Source organism: Tamandua tetradactyla, chromosome 20 (assembly GCF_023851605.1).
Source record: "Tamandua tetradactyla isolate mTamTet1 chromosome 20, mTamTet1.pri, whole genome shotgun sequence".
Classification (NCBI taxonomy): Eukaryota; Metazoa; Chordata; class Mammalia; order Pilosa; family Myrmecophagidae; genus Tamandua; species Tamandua tetradactyla.
The window spans coordinates 2,683,298-2,705,456 of record NC_135346.1 but is presented as its reverse complement, the minus strand read 5'-3'; the positions used below and the strand labels follow the sequence as shown (position 1 = coordinate 2,705,456).

Below are 22,159 nucleotides of genomic sequence, written 5' to 3'. Positions count from 1 at the left end.
GTATTTAGATGACAGCACAAGCTCCTCGCTCAGCCAGCAAATAGTCAAGAGCAATTCTATTAGCTAAAACAACTTTACCTTAATAATCCAAAGATTGTTGGTGTGCACCAATAGCCTTTGCAGTGTATTCAGCAATTTCTCCTGTTATAAATTTTAAGTTATGTTTTCATTGCTGTTAACTCCTAACCAGGGCAATGAAGTATAATGAAAGAGGCCCATCCAGCATCAGTGACACCCTGAGGTAACTCTCATTTGGCTTTGGATGCAAATTAAGTGGGGTAGTCCAGTGTGAAGTTTCAAATTTGTTATACATTTCTAAGGGAACAAGAAGGTGTCTAAGGGTGCATTGTCCTGTCACTATCCAATGACCTATGCAGGGAGTGACCCAGCTGGTAGAGGTTTTATTTCCTCCCAAAGAAAAATAAACCCTGGAGGGTGCCACCCACCCCTTGAGATGTCAGGTCATCTCAGGGATGCTTCTTGATATAAGGATGAATAATTTGCCATTTTCATCATATTGGGGGTTGTTGCATTTTACCAGGTTGCTCAGGGGTGTCACAGGGCATAAATGAAAGCTTTCCTGATGTTTGTACAAACACGAGGAAGGGAAATTAGCTTTCATGGTAGTAATCATGACTTGATAAAGAGGAGAGAGAAATCATGGACAAGTAACATTTTTGAAGGTGACATTTGGGACCTGAGAGTGAGTAGTAATCGTAAAAACAGTTGGGTCACAGACATCATGTACAGATTGTGGTTTGTGATGACAAACCCAACAATCAGTTAGATTCTCTGCTTTTGCAATGGTCTGGAAAAACAAGTGATAGTGTGCCAATTTGAAGATATATGTACCCCAGAAAAGCCATGTCCTTTAATCCTCATTCAGTATCACTGGGTGAAATCTTTATTATTGTTTCCTTAGTGATATGACCCACCCAATTGTGGGTGGTAACTTTTGATTAGATGGTTTCCATGGAGATGTGTCTCCACCCAGTCAAGGTTGGGTTGTTTATTGGAGCCCTTTAAGAGGGAAACACTTTGGAAAAATGTCAGAGCCACCCAGAACCAACACAATGTACACAGCCAGAGATCTTTGGAGATGAAGAAGGAAAATACTCCTGAGGGGGCTTCATGATACAAGAAGCCAAGAGACAAAGCTAGCAGATATCACCATGTGCCTGTCCAGCTGACAGAGGTGTTCTGGACCCATCAGCCTTCTTGAGTCAAGGTATCTTTCCCTGGATGCCTTAATTTGGACACTTTTATAGCCTTGACTTAATTTGGACATTTTAAAGGTCTTAGAACTATAAACTTGCAACTTAACAAATTCCCCTTTTTAAAAGCTGTTCCTCTTTCTGGTATACTGCATTTTGGCAGCCTTTACAAGCTAAAACAGATAGCATTGTCTCTCCAGGCCATGGCAGGAAGGAAGGAAGAAAGATATGAGCAAGAAGAGCTTTAATGTTTTTGGTGGTAGAATTTTCTAAGCAAAATGGACAAGGTGTGCAGAAACATTGTGAAAATGCAACGATAATCATAAAAAAATATGATGAGGAATCTGACAGGATTGTAGGTTTCAAGGCATCTCATTCTGTGATCTTGTGTAGAAGCTGTCCATCTTGTGAAGTCATCTACTTCTTGTCCTAGTAAATTTTAGTTATTGGCCTCCAGTTGGTTCAGACATCCAATACTTGGATGCCCTTTTGTGAGATATGACCCAAGGTTCAATCCCTTGTAATTTGACTGTAGTGTCATAAGTCAGAAGTAACTAATAAAGTACCTTCTAGCATAGCAAAAAAGGCTTTTTTACACTGATGCTGCTTTCAGTACACCTAGTTGCTGGGAGATAAGGTGTGAGGAGTCTTAGGGAAATTTGGACCTGGAAAAGAGTCCTTCACCTGTTGCAGATAACCTTTTGCACAAATCACTAGGGATTTATAATATTGATTTATTTCTTGCAGGGAAAATGGGATCAATGTTAAATTGGAGGCAAGTTGACGTAGGTCTTCTGGTGATAACTTCATGGGGAGAAACTTTATATTTCCTAAAAGATGTGCTTTGGCTAATTGTTGTTAAGATTTCAATTCTACCCAAATCGATCTGCAGATTCAATGCAATCACAAGCAAAATTCTAACAGACTATTTTGCATAAATGGAAAAGCTAATTATCAATTTTATTTGGAAGGGTAGAGGGCCTCAAATAGCTAAAAACATCCTGAAAAATAATAATGAAGTGGGAGGTATCACACTTCTTGACTATAAAGTCATAGTCGTCAAAACAGCATGGTACTGGCATAAAAACAGACATACTGATGAATGGAATTGAATTGAGATTTCAGAAATATACCCTCAATATATGATTAATTGATTTTTTGGGGGGGGCATCAATAGTTCATTTCTTTTTATTGCTGTGTTACATTCTAGGGTCTTGCTGTTTTTTTTTCTTTTTTAATTCTGTTTTTTATTAATTAAAAAAAGAATTAACAAAACAATTAGAAATCATTCCATTCTACATGTACAATCAGTAATTCTTAATAACATCACATAGTTGCATATTCATCATTTCTTAGTACATTTGCATCGATTTAGAAAAAGAAATAAAAAGACAACAGAATAAGAATTAAAACAATAATAGAAAGAAAAAAAAAACAAAAAACCTATACCTCACATGCAGCTTCATTCAGTGTTTTAACATAATTGCATTACAATTGGGTAGTATTGTGCTGTCCATTTCTGAGTTTTTATATCCAGTCCTGTTGTACAGTCTGTATCCCTTCAGCTCCAATTACCCCTTCTCTTTTTTTTTTTTAATTAACGGAAAAAAAGAAATTAACCCAACATTTAGAAATCATACCATTCTACATATGCAATCAGTAATTCTTAACATCATCACATAGATGCATGATCATCATTTCTTAGTACATTTGCATCGGTTTAGAAGAACTAGCAACATAACCGAAAAAGATATAGAATGTTAATATAGAGAAAAAAATAAAAGTGATAATAGTAAAATCAAAACAAACGAAACAAAACAAAACAAAAACCTATAGCTCAGATGCAGCTTCATTCAGTGTTTTAACATGATTACTTTACAATTAGGTATTATTGTGCTGTCCATTTTTGAGTTTTTGTATCTAGTCCTGTTACACCGTCTGTATCGCTTCAACTCCAATTGCCCATTATCTTACCCTGTTTCTACCTCCTGCTGGACTCTGTTACCAATGACATATTCCAAATTTATTCTCGAATGTCTGTTCACATCAGTGGGACCATACAGTATTTGTCCTTTAGTTTTTGGCTAGACTCACTCAGCATAATGTTCTCTAGGTCCATCCATGTTATTACATGCTTCATAAGTTTATCCTGTCTTAAAGCTGCATAGTATTCCATTGTGTGTATGTACCAGTTTGTTTAGCCACTCTTCTGTTGATGGAGATTTCAGCTGTTTCCCTGTCTTTTCAATTGTAAATAACGCTGCTATAAACATTGGTGTGCAAATGTCCGTTTGTGTCTTTGTCCTTAAGTCCTTTGAGTAGATTCCCAGCAATGGTATTGCTGGGTCGTATGGCAATTCTATATTCAGCTTTTTGAGGAACCGCCAAACTGCCTTCCACAGTGGTTGCACCATTTGACATTCCCACCAACAGTGGATAAGTGTGCCTCTTTCTCCGCATCCTCTCCAGCACTTGACATTTTCTGTTTTGTTGATAATGGCCATTCTGGTGGGTGTGAGATGATATCTCATTGTGGTTTTGATTTGCATTTCTCTAATGGCCAGGGACATTGAGCATCTCTTCATGTGCCTTTTGGCCATTTGTGTTTCCTCTTTTGATAGGTGTCTGTTCAAGTCTTTTTCCCATTTTGTAATTGGGTTGGCTGTCTTTTTGTTGTTGAGATGAACAATCTCTCTATAAATTCTGGATACTAGACCTTTATCTGATATGTCATTTCCAAATATTGTCTCCCATTGTGTAGGCTGTCTTTCTACTTTCTTGATGAAGTTCTTTGATGCACAAAAGTGTTTAATTTTGAGGAGCTCCCATTTATTTATTTCCTTCTTCAGTGTTCTTGCTTTAGGTTTAAGGTCCATAAAACCGCCTCCAGTTGTAAGATCCATAAGATATCTCCCAACATTTTCCTCTAACTGTTTTATGGTCTTAGACCTAATGTTTAGATCTTTGATCCATTTTGAGTTAACTTTTGTATAGGGTGTGAGAGATGGGTCTTCTTTCATTCTTTTGCATATGGATATCCAGTTCTCTAGGCACCATTTATTGAAGAGACTGTTCTGTCCCAGGTGAGTTGGCTTGACTGCCTTATCAAAGATAAAATGTCCATAGATGAGAGGGTCTATATCTGAGCACTCTATTTGATTCCATTGGTCGATATATCTATCTTTATGCCAATAGCATGCTGTTTTGACCACTGTGGCTTCATAATATGCCTTAAAGTCAGGCAGCGCGAGACCTCCAGCTTCGTTTTTTTTCCTCAAGATGTTTTTAGCAATTCGGGGCACACTGCCCTTCCAGATAAATTTGCTTATTGGTTTTTCTATTTCTGAAAAATAAGTTGTTGGGATTTTGATTGGTATTGCATTGAATCTGTAACTCAATTTAGGTAGGATTGACATCTTAACTATATTTAGTCTTCCAATCCATGAACATGGTATGCCCTTCCATCTATGTAGGTCTTCTGTGATTTCTTTTAACAGTTTTTTGTAGTTTTCTTTATATAGGTTTTTTGTCTCTTTGGTTAAATTTATTCCTAGGTATTTTATTCTTTTAGTTGCAATTGTAAATGGGATTCGTTTCTTGATTTCCCCCTCAGCTTGTTCATTACTAGTGTATAGAAATGCTACAGATTTTTGAATGTTGATTTGTAACCTGCTACTTTGCTGTACTCATTTATTAGCTCTAGTAGTTTTGTTGTGGATTTTTCCGGGTTTTCGACGTATAGTATCATATCGTCTGCAAACAGTGATAGTTTTACTTCTTCCTTTCCAATTTTGATGCCTTCTATTTCTTTTTCTTGTCTAATTGCTCTGGCTAGAACCTCCAACACAATGTTGAATAATAGTGGTGATAGTGGACATCCTTGTCTTGTTCCTGATCTTAGGGGGAAAGTTTTCAATTTTTCCCCATTGAGGATGATATTAGCTGTGGGTTTTTCATATATTCCCTCTATCATTTTAAGGAAATTCCCTTGTATTCCTATCTTTTGAAGTGTTTTCAACAGGAAAGGATGTTGAATCTTGTCAAATGCCTTCTCTGCATCAATTGAGATGATCATGTGATTTTTCTGCTTTGATTTGTTGATATGGTGTATTACATTAATTGATTTTCTTATGTTGAACCATCCTTGCATACCTGGGATGAATCCTACTTGGTCATGATGTATAATTCTTTTAATGTGTTGTTGGATACGATTTGCTAGAATTTTATTGAGGATTTTTGCATCTATATTCATTAGAGAGATTGGTCTGTAGTTTTCTTTTTTTGTAATATCTTTGCCTGGTTTTGGTATGAGGGTGATGTTGGCTTCATAGAATGAATTAGGTAGTTTTCCCTCCGCTTCGATTTTTTTGAAGAGTTTGAGGAGAATTGGTACTAATTCTTTCTGGAACGTTTGGTAGAATTCACATGTGAAGCCATCTGGTCCTGGACTTTCTTTTTAGGAAGCTTTTGAATGACTAATTCAATTTCTTTACTTGTGATTGGTTTGTTGAGGTCATCTATGTCTTCTTGAGTCAAAGTTGGTTGTTCATGCCTTTCTAGGAAGTTGTCCATTTCATCTACATTGTTGTATTTATTAGCGTAAAGTTGTTCATAGTATCCTGTTATTACCTCCTTTATTTCTGTGAGGTCAGTAGTTACATCTCCTCTTCCATTTCTGATCTTATTTATTTGCATCCTCTCTCTTCTTCTTTTTGTCAATCTTGCTAAGGGCCCATCAATCTTATTGATTTTCTCATAGAACCAACTTCTGGTCTTATTGATTTTCTCTATTGTTTTCATGTTTTCAATTTCATTTATTTCTGCTCTGATCTTTGTTATTTCTTTCCTTTTGCTTGCTTTGGGATTAGTTTGCTGTTCTTTCTCCAGTTCTTCCAAGTGAACAGTTAATTCCTGCATTTTTGCCTTTTCTTCTTTTCTGATATAGGCATTTAGGGCAATAAATTTCCCTCTTAGCACTGCCTTTGCTGCATCCCATAAGTTTTGATATGTTGTGTTTTCTTTTTCATTTGCCTCGAGGTATTTACTAATTTCTCTTGCAATTTCTTCTTTGACCCACTCGTTGTTTAAGAGTGTGTTGTTGAGCCTCCACGTATTTGTGAATTTTCTGGCATTCCGCCTATTATTGATTTCCAACTTCATTCCTTTATGATCCGAGAAAGTGTTGTGTATGATTTCAATCTTTTTAAATTTGTTAAGACTTGCTTTGTGACCCAGCATATGGTCTATCTTTGAGAATGATCCATGAGCACTTGAGAAAAAGGTGTATCCTGCTGTTGTGGGATTTAATGTCCTATAAATGTCTGTTAAGTCCAGCTCCTTTATAGTAATATTCAGATTCTCTATTTCTTTATTGATCCTCTGTCTAGATGTTCTGTCCAGTGATGCGAGTGGGGAATTGAAGTCTCCAACTATTATGGTATTTGTGTCTATTTCCTTTTTCAGTGTTTGCAGTGTATTCCTCACGTATTTTGGGGCATTCTGGTTCAGTGTGTAAATATTTATGATTGTTATGTCTTCTTGTTTAATTGTTCCTTTTATTAGTATATAGTGTCCTTCTTTGTCTCTTTTAACTGTTTTACATTTGAAGTCTAATTTGTTGGATATTAGTATAGCCACTCCTGCTATTTTCTGGTTGTTATTTGCATGAAATATCTTTTCCCAACCTTTCACTTTCAACCTATGTTTATCTTTGGGTCTAAGATGTGTTTCCTGTAGACAGCATATAGAAGGATCCTGTTTTTTAATCCATTCTGCCATTCTATGTCTTTTGATTGGGGAATTCAGTCCATTAACATTTAGTGTTATTATTGTTTGGATAATATTTTCCTCTACCATTTTGCCTTTTGTATTATATATATCATATCTGACTTTCCTTCTTTCTACACTCTTCTCCATACCTCTCTCTTCTGTCTTTTCGGTTCTGACTCTAGTGCTCCCTTTAGTATTTCTTGCAGAGCTGGTCTCTTGGTCACAAATTCTCTCAGTGACTTTTTGTCTGAGAATGTTTTAATTTCTCCCTCATTTCTGAAGGACAATTTTGCTGGATATAGGAGTCTTGGTTGGCAGTTTTTCTCTTTTAGTAATTTAAATATATCATCCCACTGTCTTCTAGCCTCCATGGTTTCTGCTGAGAAATCTACACATAGTCTTATTGGGTTTCCCTTGTATGTGATGGATTGTTTTTCTCTTGCTGCTTTCAAGATTCTCTCTTTCTCTTTCACCTCTGACATTCAACTAGTAAGTGTCTTGGAGAACACCTATTTGGGTCTAATCTCTTTGGGGTGCGCTGCACTTCTTGGATCTGTAATTTTAGGTCTTTCATAAGAGTTGGGAAATTTTCAGTGAAAATTTCTTCCATTAGTTTTTCTCCTCCTTTTCCCTTCTCTTCTCCTTCTGGGACACCCACAACACGTATATTTGTGCAGTTCATATTGTCCTTGAGTTCCCTGATACCCTGTTCAAATTTTTCCATTCTCTTCCCAATAGTTTCTGTTTCTTTTTGGAATTCAGATGTTCCATCCTCCAAATCACTAATTCTATCTTCTGCCTCTTTGAATCTATCATTGTAGGTATCCATTGCTTTTTCTATCTTTTCTACTTTGTCCTTCACTTCCATAAGTTCTGTGATTTGTTTTTTCAGTTTTTCTATTTCTTCTTTATGTTCAACCCATGTCTTCTTCATGTCCTCCCTCAATTTATCGATTTCATTTTTGAAGAGGTTTTCCATTTCTGTTCGTATATTCAGCATTAGTTGTCTCAGCTCCTGTATCTCATTTGAACTATTGGTTTGTTCCTTTGACTGGGCCATATTTTCAATTATTTGAGCATGATCCGTTATCTTCTGTTGGTGTCTGCGCATTTAGACAGATTTCCCTGGGTATTGGATCCAAAAGTTTGGAAGATTTTTCTGTGAAATCTCTGGGTTCTGTTTTTCTAATCCTGCCCAGCAGGTGGCGCTCTTGGCACACGTTTGTCTTCGGGTCCCACCAGTAAAAGGTGCTGTGGGACCTTTAACTTTGGAAAACTCTCGCCGTCCGGGAGGTTCGCTAGCCGAAGCGGCTTGGAAGAGTTCTAGCCGGCCCGGGTTCTGAACGCAGGGAGGGTTGCTGGCCGCCGCAGCCCGGGAAAGCGCCCGTCTGAATTTCCTAGTCGCCCGGGCGACAAGCATGGCGGGAGGGCGCCAGCGGCAGCGGCCCGCCCGGGAGAGTGCACATTCCCAGGGAGTCACGGGTTTGGAAGGGGCCTCCCCCGCCCGTCACCGTTCTCCGCGGCCTGGGGATTTCCGATCCAATTCTCTCAGTTGGTCCGGGGGGGCGCGCGTGGTGTGGGTGCCAGCCGCCACGGTTTCAGGGGACCGCCTCTCCAATTCTCTGAACCTCTTCCTTTCTGAGATCACATACTATGCGATTAAGATCATGACTTCTTAATTGATATAATTTTTGGTGACTTTTGGCTATTAAAGAAATAATCTTTTGCAAATATGTATTTAAACATTTTTGTGAATTGTTTGGTAAAAAAATCCATTTTAAAATACCGTCTTGTTAAAATAGGCCTGTGGGAGATTGCAAGGTAAAGAAAATAATAAAATCAACAGGCTCTTTTAGATCTATTTGAACAAGCTGTCATTTTTGAATGCATTGTTCAATTAATTGTAACTCTCATTCAGCTGCAGCTGTTAACTGCCTTTTGCTTAATAAGTTAAAATCTCCTTGTAAAATATCAAACAAGTTTTGTAACATATAATTAGGAATCCCTAAAGTGGCAGGTAGCAAAAATGAAAGCAGAGTGTCAATAGTGACGTGCACCCATAGTAAATGACCAGATTTTTAAAATTGAATTCATTGGATTGATTAAAAAGGAATGTAAGAATGTGTATTCTTTATAATTGGTTGTGCATTTTTGCTAATTTTAAATTTATTTCATGTAGTTTTTATGATATTTTCTCACAATAGTGGCCAAATTCTGATTTGCTTACATGACCGGGCCCAGTTGGGTCCTTTGGGAACTGGCTAGGGACCAAGAGGAGCTTCCTGGGACCTAGATATCTTTATTAAAGTACACCTCCTTCTGGGGGGATAGCCAGTCCTCCCAGCTAGAATGTACATTTTAACTATTTCTTACCAAGGTCATGTGATAGCAATATCAGTTGCATGTAATGGCAACATCAGGTGAACAAAAAAGACTCCACAAGTATATTTTTTCCTTGTATTCAACCCTCAAATCTGATCTGCTTCCAATATAAGCCATGGTTATCTTGGGATAAATTTAGTTTATACATATATAGTTTATATAAACACTGGACAAAGCATTAAAATATTTTGGCTTAAAGGAATTTAGGTATTTATATGATTTGAATATTATTTAGTCAGTAATAGATTCATTTATAGTAATAGTACTTAGATTAATAGATTAAGCCACCTGGTTTAGGGCAAGAAGCACTTTTTGCCAGTATAATGATACTCAGGAGAAAATCAGTATTTTTTATACACATAATAACATGATAAAAGTTAATATAAGTTATTTTGATAAAACACAGACTCTTTGCTTTCTAACTAATTATTTAGAATTTTTTTTTATATCTTTTCATTAGAACAGGCTAAAAGTCCAAGAAAACATTGTTATTTTAGACTCATTAAATCTTTCTTGATTTTAACCATAATTTTTATTTTTACAAACCCTCAGCACTTATTATATTAGTTTAGGCTTTGTCCCATATTTTTCTCATTTAGTAACAGTTATTCATTTTAGGATAAAACTATTCTGTTTTTCTATTAATAAAAATACATCTTTCATATTTTTCATACTTAAATCATTACGTTGAACAAATATTTTACCACATATGTAATTACCATTAAAATTAAATTTGTTAGAATAATGTTAAATATTTAAAATACTTTAATGTTTCAAATATGCATTAACTATCAATATATAGTTTTTAACAAGAATTTTTAGTTTTAAAGTTCTTAAAATATATTTCTCTTTTCAAACATGAATAGGAGCTAAACTCATGGCCAGTTTCCAAATTGCTGTTTATTGAGGATTTAAGTTAACAAAAGGAGATGGGGTTGCCGTTCCCATTCTGAGTCATAGGACTTTACCTGTAGTATTGGTATAAATCTCATAGAATAATCATTCAGACTAAGCAAAGGTAACCTAACAGAATACCTGAGTATTGAGTCAGAACTACAATCCCGAACTGCACACCCCGTTGGGGACCAACCTGCCACAGGAACTATCAATGAGCACTGACCCCCGTTTGGTATGGCACCTTTCTCACTGAATACTCTCTGACTCAGGTGTACATGAATCCCTATATAAAGGCAGCCCATCAAGAACAAGCCCAGAAACCAATATTTCTTTATCCTGCTCTGCCAAAGGCACGGCAAAGAAGCAATTTTTAAAATCTATCATAATAAATCAGTTCTTAGAAATTACAACTGGTGTGGGCAAGCAAGGCTGCAATGACTACATAGGCTGAACCACAGTATCAACTTTTATCAAATCAGTCAACATTCTCCATTTTCCTGACCTCCCTCCTGCAATAAATATTGGAGAATTCCAAGAACCACAAGACTCCTCTAAACATCCTGCTCCAAACTGTTCCCAAATCAACCGAGTCATAGCCTCAAACCTCTCTACAGATAAGGGCCACTGCTCAACCCAAAAAGGCCCACCTGTAGTATTTGTAGTGGATGTCCCTGGAGCATCTCCTCACTTTATGCTTTAAGAGTTCCCTTATTAGGTCCCTGTTTGGGCACCAATTGCCGAGTCTGGCTCAAGCAACTGTCGAAACAGGGTAAGAAGTGGTAGTGGGAGATTGAGAAGAAACACAACTTAGAGTTTAAGACAAAGCATGAGCCAGGTAGTTCATTGCCTGACTGAACACAACAACCAAATAGAAACAGGAATATTTTCCCCGTCTTATATTCACTGCAAAGCCTTCATAACGAATTTCCATTACTTAAGATTTAAAACATTATGGCCTTAAGGCTGAAACCAACAACAATGTTTTTGAATGAGATCAAATAAGCTTACTAATTCAGATGTTTTAACAGGCACCCCAGTAGCTTTAACACACACACATACTCCTCCAGCCGCCTATTATGATTACCCGTTACCCTGATGATCCAAGGAAAATGCTTACTTTACCAATATGACTCGAGTCCTCTTCTATCAGCTGGACACATGTGCCTCTAATGAGACTTTTCCTTGGTTCCTTAATATTGATTTGGAGTCTTCTTCTTCGAGCCCCACGTTTGGGCACCAAATGTTGCTTTCTGTAGAAACAGAGATCGAAGGATATTAAGGAATGATGAGAAAAAAAGAAAGGAAGAAAGAAAGAAAGATAGACACAGACGGGCTCAGGGGGTCTGAAGCTTGAGTTTACTTCAGACAGACTTCAGACAACTTTATTTTCAACCTGATCTTAGTTATATACCACAGGATGTCAATAGCTATGCAGGCATTTCCTGAGGGAGCAAGATTCTTATCTCACAGTGTTCTTCATACTTAACATAACTGTTTTGGGTAAACATTCTCTTCCTCCCAGACTGCTCTACATAACAATTGCCACATTTACCGCTGCCATCCCGAGGCCAGCAGCTTGCAACAAATTCTGTAGGTCTTGCTTTAAACTCTTGGCTTCTACAGTATGATGCTATTAATCATGGTTTTAATTATTTTTAAAAGGCTACAGATCATAAAAACAGCCAAATTGTCAGTTGCACTGCTTTGCTCTATTACTTCTCTAAAAATATATATGCTCTGCTTTAAGAGAAAAATTAAACAAATATACTTACTATATTTCATCTGTTAAATAACATAACTTTGGTAAATGTGTAAAAATATAATACAACAAAACCTCTGCTATGATTTCTTAATATAAAACCACTGTCCAATGTTTTTATTTCTAAAAAAAGCTTCACTTAAAAGTAATTATAAAAAGTAAAGCTCAGATTGTAAGCATTAACTATTATCATTAAATCCTGAGGTACTTTACTCTTTATATAACTCAATATTTCCCTGAAACTTTAAATATCTATATAACATCTAAAACTCAAATTTAGTTCTATAGCTCTGAAAGTTAGCATGGGTCCACATAGCAATGATTAAAAAACTAAAAGAGATCAAACTCCAATTAAAAATGTAATGAAACTGATATAGTTAAAACCAAGAAAAATCAATATACAAGGTTAAAAAATAATAGTGTCTATATTTTAAAACTTTAAGTTTTATGTGAAATTAAAAAAATGTTTATTTTGTACAAAATTTGTGCTAATTTAATCTATCTAGTAAATTAAACATCCTAATTCAGTTTTATTTAATATAAAACCTGGAATAAGGAACAAAATCTTAATGTTTTTGTATAAGTTAATGTCTTATACACTACATTTCAGAGTGTTTGGGGCAAAAAATGAATAAGTATCTGCAAAGTCCCTTGAGGGACTAGAAAAAATAAAACTATTAGGAATTCCCCAGGGAGCCAAGGCCTCAATTTTAGAGCTTGCCCTTATGAAACTTATCTCTATAATTGTAAACTAAACCTACTTAGAATTAGTGCCTAAGAGCCATCTCCAGAAGATCTCTGCTGTTACTCAAATGTGGTCCCTCTCTGAGCCAAAGTCTGGGCTTCCCCCCACTGTGGGACATAATTTCCAGGAATATAATCCTGGCACTGGCCGCAGGAAATATGACTAGCCCTGCCTCGCAGCTCATGGCTGGCCCTGGCACTGTGAAGCATGAGCTCCAAAAAGGAGCCTGGCCCTGACATGGATGAACTTGCCAAAAGGGGGAAGAATAGACTTTCAACAGCTAAGAGATTTCAAATTGAGGTGGGAGGTTATTCTGGATGTTCCTCTTATGCAAACTTCAGCCAGATATTACAAACTGTCACAATATGGCAATCCCAACCAACAATGTTCCTGGAAACTCTAAAAAATGTCTAATGCTCTATAAAATTTTACTCATTAAGTTTGTTTTTCAAAAACTTAGAACCTCAAAATTGTTCTAGTGCCAAAGAAGTTCTAAAACCCTAAAATGCTGAACTCTCCAAAAATAACTTATTTCATCAATTCATCCCTTTGCCCCTTGAATTTTATTAACAACGCACTCCTCCTTAAATATCCTCCTATTAATTTTCCTCCTAAACCCCTGCCCCTCACAATGTCTATCTAACTTTGTTCACAGGTCAACAGCAGCCATGACCAACCAGCAAAATTCTGAAAACATACTCTTGTTACAGCAATTTAAAAATGTACTCCTGTTGCAGCAAAAACACCTTTCTCAGCCAGTTCCAGCAAAAGAAGCCCCTCAGCCCAATTAATTATGCCTTGGCCCAACTCGAGGCCATTTCCTCCCCCAACTTCATCTGAATACAGAGGAAGTAGCCATAGAAAAGAACATGACACCCATGTTCCTTCTAAAAATTGCTTTGAGCTGAGCCAAGGCATCCCCCCAAACCTAACTGCAGCTCCAGTCAATTTTACTAAAATAAAAAGGCAGGAATGTCAGGTCTCATAAAATAAAATTGGCATAAAAAAATGGATTCTGTGGCATGGGGACCCCTTCAGTTTCTCTCCCTCAGCAGCTTCTCTGAGAGGACCTGATGTGCTGGGAAGACAGATGAACATGAATATGCCAAGGCCCCACCTGCCAGAGGCCTGACCAGATGACCATGAGGTCCTGATCAGATGACATGAGCATGAGGTCCTAACCTACCCCAGCCTAACATCTCCCAGCGATGCCTGCATCCGCACATCACCCCCACCCCATCCTTCTTGGCACATTTTTCCCTTTAAAGCCACAAGCTGTCAGAAAGGGAGCTGGAACCAGTTTTCCTTTCCTTTTGCTGGCAGGTTTCTCTGGCTACCACCTGCCTGCTCTCCCTTTGCTCTCAACCTGTTTCTCTCTCTCTCAACGAAATGGTTAAGCTTTGACTCACTGTCTCATGTTGAATCCTTTAATAACTCCATGCATAACAAATAGTGTGCTGGTTTGAAATGATGTATGTAACCCTAGAAAAGCCATGTTTTATCCTAATCCCATTTTGTAAAGACAGCCATTTCTTCTAACCCTATTCAGTATCATATGTTTGAAACTGTAATTAGATCATCTCCCTGAAGGTGTGATTTAATCAAGAGTGGTTGTTGTTCTAGTTTGCTAGCTGCCAGAATGCAACACACCAGAGATGGATTGGTTTTTAATAAAAGGGGATTTATTTTGTTAGTTCTTCAGAGGAAAGGCAGCTAGCTTTCATCTGAGGTTCTTTCTTACATGGGAAGGCTCAGGGTGATCTCTGCTGGCCTCCTCTCCAGGCCTCTGGGTTCCAACAACTTTCCCTGGGGTGATTTCTCTCTGCATCTCCAAAGGCCTGGGCTGAGCTGCGAGTGCTGAGATGAGGTATGCTGAGCTGCTTAGGCTGTGCTACGTTGTGCTCTCTCATTTAAGCACCAGCCAGTTAAGTCAAACATCATTCATTAGAGCAGGCACGTCTCCTAGCTGACTGCAGCAACAGATGAGGTTCACGTACCATTGGCTCATGTCCACAGGAACAGAACTTGGTGCCTTCACCTGGCCAAGTAGACAACTGAATCTAACTACCACATGTCCACTCCTTGTCAACTTGGCAACCACACGCATCACCCCAAACAGGTGCAAAAAATTCTCTTCTGGCTGTGGACCTGTGAATCTCAAAACAAGTTATCTGGTACCAGTATGCAAAGGAAGATATCCACAGGATACAGGTTTTCATTTCCATAGGGAGAAATTGGAAGGACAAAGATGTAAAACCTGCAGGGAAAACACCATTGGATTTCAAAGTCTGAAAGTCATTCATCCTTTAGCTTTAGAAAATGGCAGTCCCACCCTTTCCAAAGGCCTATGCAGTGGCCCACCTCTTTCCGAATCAACCTTAAGGAACATTGAGGAGACCACTTTTTTCTCAGATCCCCTTCCTCCAGGGCAACCCCTGGGCTCTCTGCCATTTTCGGGGCACATGCTGAACCCCTCCATGTGGTGGCAGCCAGGCTCTCCCCAGTCCCCCATGGAGCATGCTCTACCTTCTCCAAGGCCTGAGGCTGCACAACTCTTCACTGCAGCAAGGTGGGAGACTCATCCTTACCCTTCAGGGTAAACTCACCCTTTCCATGTATATGGGTGGGCCCACTCTCCTGGATGAGGCTTCTTGGCTTCAGACTGGAGTTTCCAAGGTTCTCACTCTGCAAACTCCAAACTCTCCCTTTAGTGTCCACCTTTGTCCAGGTTGGCAGTGGTTGTGTTTATACCAACAGTCTCTTCAAGCACTCCAGGACTTCTCCATCATTCCCTTCACAGTTCCTCCAAAGTCTTCCTCTAAGCCATCAAAAAAAGCTGTTCCAACATATCTGGTAGTTGCAAGCTGCAGCAGTACCCAACTCTTTGGTACCAAATCTGTTCTAGTTTGCTAGCTGCCAGAATGCAACACACCAGAGATGGATTGGCTTTTAATAAAAGGGGATTTATTTCATTAGTTCTTCAGAGGAAAGGTAGCTAGCTTTCAACTGAGGTTCTTTCTTACATGGGAAGGCACAAGATGGTCTCTGTTGGCCTTCTCTCCAGGCCTATGGGTTCCAACAACTTTCCCCAGGGTGATTCCTTTCTGCATCTCCGAAGGCCTTGGCTGAGCTGCGAGTGCTGAGATGGGGAATGCTGATCTGCTTAGGCTGTGCTACATTGTGGTCTCTCACTTAAGCACCAGCCAATTAAGCCAGACATCATTCATTGCAGCAGGCATGCCTCCTAGCCCACTGCAGATGTAACCAGCAATAGATGAGGTTCACATACCATTGGCTCATGTCCACAGCAACAGATCTAGGTACCTTCACCTGGTCACATTGACAACTGAATCTAACTATCACAGTTGTTAAACTGGATTAGGTGACTTTATGTCTCCACCCATTTGGGTGGGTCTTGATTAGTTTCTGGAGTTCTATAGGAGAGGAAATGTAGGAGTCAAGGGTTAGAATAAGACCTGCAGAATTTGTGGAAGCAGCTGGCCTCAGGATGGTGGCAGTAAACCGTGGAGATTGTTATGTAGAGCAGTTTGGGAGGAAGAGAATGTTTACCCCAAATGGTTATGTTAAGTATGAAGAACACTGAAAGATAAGAACTTTGCTCCCTCAGGAAATGCATGCATGCCTATTGACATCCCGTGGTATATAACCAGGATCTGGTTAAGAGTAAAATTGTCTGAAGTCTGTCTGAAGTAAACTCAAGCTTCAGACCCCCTGAGTCCATCTGTGTCTTTCTTCCTTTCTTTGATTCTTCCTTTCTTTTTATTCTCATCATTCCTTAATATCCTTCTAGCTCCGTTTCAATAGGAAGCAACATAAGGCGCCCAACGTGGGGCTCGAAGAAGAAGACTCCAAATCAATATTAAGGAACCAAGGAAAAATCTCATTAGAGGCACGTGTGTCCAGCCGACAGAAGAGGACTCGAGTCATATTGGTAAAGTAAGCATTTTCCTTGGATCATCAGGGTAACGGGTAATCATAATAGGTGCTGGAGGAGTATGTGTGTGTGTTAAAGCTACTGGGGTGCCTGTTAAAACATCTGAATTAGTAAGCTTATTTGATCTCATTCAAAAACATTGTTGTTGGTTTCAGCCTTAAGGCCATAATGTTTTAAATCTTAAGTAATGGAAATTGGTTATGAAGGCTTTGCAGCGAACATAACAAAATGGGGAAAATATTCCTGTTTCTATTTGGTTGTTGTGTTCAGTCAGGCAATGAACTACCTGGCTCATGCTTTGTCTTAAACTCTAAGTTGTGTTTCTTCTCAATCTCCCACTACCCCTTCTTACTCTGTTTGGACAGTTGCTTGAGCTGGACTCAGCAATTGTTGCCCAAACAGGGATCTAATAAGGGAGCTCTTAACGTTTAAAGTGAGGAGATGTTCCAGGGACATCCACTACAAATACTACAGGTGGGCCTTTGTGGGTTGAGCAGTGGCCCTTATCTATAGAGAGGTTTGAGGCTCTGCCTCCATTGATTTGGGAACAGTTTGGAGCAGGATGTTGAGGGGAGTCTTGTGGTTCTTGGAATTCTCCAATATTTATTGCAGGAGGGAGGTCAGGAAAATGGAGAATGTTGACTGATTTAATAAAAGTTGATACTGTGGTTCAGCCTATGGAGTCATTGCAGCCTGGCTTGCCAGCACCAGTTGTAATTTCTAAGAACTGCTTTATTATGATAGATTTTAAAAATTGCTTCTTTGCCATGTCTTTGGCAGAGCAAGATAAAGAAATATTGGTTTCTGGGCTGTTCTTGATGGGCTGCCTTTATATAGGGATTCATGTACACCTGAGTCAGAGAGTATTCAATGAGGAAGGTGCCATACCAAACGGGGGTCAGTGCTTATTGATGGTTCCTGTGGCAAGTTGGTCCGCAAGGGGGTATGCAGTTCGGGATTGTAGTTCTGACTCAAGGTATTCTGTTAGGTTGCCTTTGTTTAGTCTGAATGATTATTCTATGAGATTTATACCAATACTACAGGTAAAGTCCTATGACTCAGAATGGGAATAGTAACCACATCTCCTCTTGTTAACTTAGATTCTCAACAAACAGCAATTTGGAAACTGGCCATGAGTTTAGCTCCTATTCATATTTTAAAAAGAAATATATTTTAAGGACTTTAAAACTAAAAATTCTTGTTAAAAACTATATATTGATAGTTAATGCATATTTGAAACATTAAAGTATTTTAAGTATTTAACATTATTCTAACAAATTTAATTTTGATGGTAATTATATGTGGTAAAATATTTGTTCAAAGTAATGATTTAAGTATGAAAAATATGAAAGATGTATTTTTATTAATAGGAAAACAGAATAGTTTTATCCTAAAATGAATAACTGTTACTGAATGATAAAAATATAGAACAAAGCCTAAACTAATATAATAAGTGCTGAGGGTTTGTAAAAATGGAAATTATGGTCAAAATCAAGAAAGATTTAATGAGTCTAAAATGACAATGTTTTCTTGGACTCTTAGGCTGTTCTAATGAACAGATAAAAAAATTTTTTTTCTAAATAATTAGTTAAAAAGCAAAGAGTCTGTGTTTTATCAAAATAACTTATATTAACTTTTATCATGTTGTTATCTGTTTTAAAAATACTGATATTCTCCTGGGTATCATTATACTGGCAAAAACTGCTTCTTGCCCTAAACCAGGTGGCTTAATCTATTAATCTAAGTACTATTACTATAAATGAATCTATTACTGACTAAATAATATTCAAATCATATAAATACCTAAATTCCTTTAAGCCAAAATACTTTAATGCTTTGTCCAGTGTTTATATAAACTATATATGTATAAACTAAATTTATCCCAAGATAACCATGGCTTATATTGGAAGCAGATCAGATTTGAGGGTTGAATGCAAGGAAAAAATATACTTGTGGAGTCTTTTGTTCACCTGATGTTGCCATTACATGCAACTGATGTTGCTATCACATGACCTTGGTAAGAAATAGTTAAAATGTACACTCTAGCTGAGAGGACTGGCTATCCCCCCAGAAGGAGGTGTACTTTAATAAAGATATCTAGGTCCCAGGAAGCTCCTCTTGGTCCATAGCCAGTTCCCAGAGGACCCAACTGGGCCCGGTCATGTAAGCAAATCAGAATTTGGCCACTATTGTGAGAAAATATCATAAAAACTACATGAAATAAATTTAAAATTAGCAAAAATGCACAACCAATTATAAAGAATCCACATTCTTGCATTCCTTTTCAATCAATCCAATGAATTCAGTTTTAAAAATCTGGTCATTTACTATGGGTACACACTACTATTGACACTCCGCTTTCATTTTTGCTACCTGCCACTTTAGGGATTCCTAATTATATGTTACAAAACTTGTTTGATATTTTACAAGGAAATTCTGATTTATTAAGCAAAAGGCAATTAACAGCTGCAGCTGAATGAAAGTTACAATTAATTGAACAACGCATTAAAAAAGGACAGCTTGTTCAAATAGATCTAAAAAAGCCTGTTGATTTTATTGTTTTCTTTACCTTGCAATCTCCCACAGGCCTATTTTAGCAAGACGGTGTTTTAAAATGGAGTTTTTTACCAAACAATTGACAAAAATGTTTAAATACATATTTGCAAAAGATTATTTCTTTAATAGCCAAAAGTCACTAAAAATATTAATAGTTAAGAAGTCATGATCCTAATCGCATAGTGTGTGATCTCACAAAGGAAGAGGTTCAAAGTCTATATATTTCAATACCTCTTGGCAAATAGCATTAAATAATTTTAAAGGACAAATGAATAATCATTTGCTATGTCAAAACTTTTACAATTTTTAAAAATGAACGCAATGGATTTTGCCTAAAATAGTTCTGGCTTCCCCTCTAGCTATTACTGTCTTTACTGATAATAATATTAATGAGAATATGTCACCCCAGTGGAAAACAAGTTAGAAAATGCCTTATACCTCAGCCCAGCATACTGAATTAGCAGCTGTAGTTCAAGTATTGCAACGTTTTCCATAATCTCTTAATATTGTTTCTGATTTTGAATATGTTTGCCAAACAGTTACTCACATTGAGACAGCTTCTTTCTTTGAAAGAAATGAATTGTCCTGAATGTTTTTACATTTACAAACATTAGTCAAAAGTTGAATTACTCCCCTTTTTATCATGCATATAAAGAGCTCATACCAATCTTCCAGGTCCTTTATCATTACAAAATCAGCAAGCAGATACTCTTATGGGGGTAATGCAAAATCCCACAACATTTCACAAATTAACTCATATTAATAGCAAAGGGCTGTGAAAGAAATTTCCATCTTTATCTAAACAGCAAGCTCAGGACATTGTTAGGACTTGTCAAACCTGTGAACCTTTAAATGCACTCCCATTTGCATCAGGGATTAATCCTCAAGGTCAAAAAGCAAATGAATTATGGCAAATGAATGTTACTTATATTTCATATTTTGATAAAATGCAGTATGTACATGTTATCATAGACACTTGTTCTCATTTCATCTGGGCTACCGCACAATCTGGAGAGAATTTCTGCCATGTTGAATCACATTTACTTAATGGTTTTGCTGTTATGGGATGCCCTCAATCTATTAAAACGAACAATGGTTCTGCTTATACAGGAAAACAATTTCATAAATTTTGTACTACTTTTAATATTACTCATATCACAGGAATTCCACATAATCCCTCAAGGCAAGGAATTATTAAACAAGCAAACTGGACACTAAAGTCTATGCTCTTGAAACAAAAAGGGGGAGGTGTTGATCAGGATGATGTTATGAAAATATGTACACCAAAAGATCAATTAGCAAAACCACTGTTTACTTTAAATTTTTCATGATTTATGGAAACCAGGAACAGTAAAGGTGTGGGGTAGGGGTTTTGCTCTTGTCTTTGCAGATGATGGAACCTTGGTTTGGATTCCCTCGAAGAGAATAAAACCCAGACATGTCAACCTGGATGAAAAGAACTAAATGGGTAATGTATATTATAGGACATATAATTTTAATTGCTATAGGACAGGGACATATTTATACTTATTGGGTTTATCTGTGAGCCCTAACATGGGCCAATCCAACTTTACCAAAATAATCTCAATACAAGTTTAGGATTCCCAGGTTCAGTAAGAAGAAAACTGGTGTCAAATTTAATTCTTCCATTTTTAGAAAGACCTGTATGCATAACTCTATGGAAACAGAGGATACTTGCCTGTTAGATGGGAAAGAAAGTTGGAATGGATGGCAGTTATGTCATATGGATTGAGCAGTTATCATAATTAATGATTCCTGTGGAATTGTAAGAGATGCGGCCCCTGTGGGGTCTCCCATCTCTAACTTGAAGATAACTGAGATTATATGGACAGGCAAGCTAAACCAGAGTTTAATACATAGAGGATGATTTCTGCCAAAATTTGGGATGATAAATTCATTAGTCAGAGAAATTTATGGGAAATTTTCCTAGGACTGGGACCAATTTTTATAGCATATTCTAGTAACTATAACTTCTCTCTAAATAACTGCCATAAACACTATATACATACAGAAAATCAAACTTTTAATTGTGAGAATTATTCTCTATTCACTTGTCTCCAAGCATTTATATTGCAGAAAAATGAGACGATTGTAGCAGCAAGGAGAAGAAGAGGTATTTGGCTGCTGGTGCAGATGTCAAGATCCTAGCAATCCTCTCCAGAAACACAAGTCCTGATCCATTTGGCAAAAGAATATCTAAAAAGGACTAAGAGACTAATTGGACTCATTATTGCAGCTGTCATTGGAATCATTGGAAGCATCACAGTGGTGATCACTGTGGTGATTGGAATCATTGGAAGCATATACAGATGCAGCATTGTTAGAAAAACATCAGTGAACTGTGGCATAGACAATCTCATTGATGAACAAATTAATTATAGACTAAATGATATAGAAATGACATAGGTTCATATTGGAGATCAAATGTATAATTTAAATTTTTTATAAAGTTTAAAGTGTAAATGGAATGAGAGCAGTTTTTGTATTACCCCCTTTTAACATATAACCTGTCTGAAATAGAATGGGAAAAGGTAAAAAGGCATCTTTCAGGGCTTTCAGATAGTTTAAGTCCTGATATCTTAGAATTACAAAAAAGGGGTATTAGAATTATCTCAGAATAATTTACATATAGCCTATGGAGGTAATGTTACACAATCACTTACCCAAGAGCTAAAAAATCTTAGGTTTGGGGCTGTTTAAACTTCTTCGCTTCCTCCTCTTCTGTGTTTAACAACAAAGAATCAAAGTCAGAGAGCTTGACTGGCAGCCAATGACCGGTAAGACCCTTCCTTCAGAGCCTAAGGGCAACCTAAGACAGGTGCGGTCACCTCTGCTTATAGTCACCCTAAAAATGTGATTCT

General features: G+C 37.5%; 1 long non-coding RNA gene across 1 annotated transcript in view; it reads left to right on the top strand.

The window, feature by feature from the left end:
* Window positions 1-16,515: 16,515 nt before the first annotated feature.
* LOC143664857 (uncharacterized) overlaps window positions 16,516-22,159 on the top strand; it is a 172,828-nt gene continuing 167,184 nt past the window's right edge. The window contains exon 1 of the long non-coding RNA XR_013166625.1: window positions 16,516-16,718. This is a non-coding gene — a long non-coding RNA (uncharacterized LOC143664857). The remainder of the gene's footprint in view (window positions 16,719-22,159) is intronic.